Source organism: Dipodomys merriami, unplaced genomic scaffold (genome assembly GCF_024711535.1).
Source record: "Dipodomys merriami isolate MVZ:Mamm:240054 unplaced genomic scaffold, mDipMer1.0.p SCAF_579, whole genome shotgun sequence".
Taxonomy (NCBI): Eukaryota; Metazoa; Chordata; class Mammalia; order Rodentia; family Heteromyidae; genus Dipodomys; species Dipodomys merriami.
In genome coordinates, this window is record NW_027206156.1 from 200,740 (window position 1) to 202,280 (window position 1,541).

Genomic DNA, 1,541 nt, shown 5'->3' on the forward strand with positions numbered 1-1,541 from the left:
AGGAAAAGTTTAAGATTCCTTTTTCCTAAGCCTTTATATTATTTTATTTCTTTGGGATAAAAAGATAATGTTATCTAATTTCAAGTATTTTAAAGGTTATGCTATGTAAGGGCCTTTCGAAGGTGAAAGTTTAATACACTGATGTCAAACTAACCTTTAATTCTATGAATTACAGGTTTTGTTACACTTGTATTTTTCTAATCAACTTTTTAATAACTATTTTTCATTGCATTTGAAGAATGAAAAATATGGAATAATTCACAAATTTTCATGCCATCCTTGTGCAAGTGCCATGTTAATCTCTGTATTGTAATTTGTGTAGACCTGCTGCTGAAGCATGGAGTATCCTCTAAATTTAAGTAGTTAACGATGTAATCTTTATACACGCATATATCCTTGGTTGCCTATTTGTAACAAGGAACCTTTATTGTTACTAAAAATGCTATTGATCTTATTTCTCTAAATTTCTTTGTATAGTGGAAAAAACTTATATTGTTTGGTCGATTGCTCATATTTGCAATTTTTTGTCAATGACTATTTTGACGTTTTCATTTTAAATTTGATCATATTTTGAAGCCTTTATAGCTAAGTTCAAAGGTAATGGCTTTTCAAGTACTTATTTATCAACTGAGTTAGCTTTGTGGAGCTAATGGATTCAAAGTAAGCCTTGCTTAAGAGCTACTTCTAAACTTCTGCAGCTTAAAATTTTCTAAATGAGGTCTCAGTGGTACAAATGTCTTTCTGTCCCTTTACCCTTCTTCCATGTAGGAACAGACCAACCAGAATATCTTACCTGACAGCATAGATTGTCTTACTGGAACAAAACTAATCTTAGTTACAAGGGTTCATAGAGATATGTACACTTCAGACTTAATTCTTCAGAATAGAAGGTATTTTATCAAAATATAATTGTTTATTATTCCTATCATTTCAAAACTAGCTAAAGCCAAGAAGGTAAAAAAATGTTCATATTCATGTTTACTTAATATTCTGGCCTGTCTACCATCCAACCAGGCAGGAACTTGCACTACTGACTTTCTATCACCAAATATTTCCATAACTCCTGAAAAAGTCCATATGTTTTTCCTCGATATTAGGCTTAAATTGGTAATGTTTTAATCAAAGAGTTTCCTCTTGCCTCCAGGCTGTAAATTTACAAATGGTAAAGTTTTATGTCTAACTCTACCAAAAACTGAGGTAGAGATAATGGAATAATACTTTAAAACACAGTTGCCTTTGATGCCCTAACCACAACGGAACATTGCATAACAATTTCTTCTATTATATATACATATATATTTTATATTTATATGTGCTGATCTTAAATTTCACACAGTGAATCTTACTAGAATTCATTGATAATTTGACAAATAAATTTAAAATTATTCCCATAAATAGATTGGAACATAAATAATTAGGTTTAGAATATATATTAGAATATAAAAAGTATCAATGCAATGTCTTCGGTATAAACTTGTATTACCTTCTAAGTGTTCTTGGTCTTCTGAATTCACATAGTAAAAAAAAAGCAGTATTGTTTT

The 1,541-nt window shown here is 29.9% G+C and overlaps 1 pseudogene; it reads right to left on the reverse strand.

The window, feature by feature from the left end:
• Positions 1-242: 242 nt before the first annotated feature.
• LOC138813038 (U6 spliceosomal RNA) lies at positions 243-339 on the reverse strand (annotated as a pseudogene).
• Between the last annotated feature and the right edge of the window lie 1,202 nt (positions 340-1,541).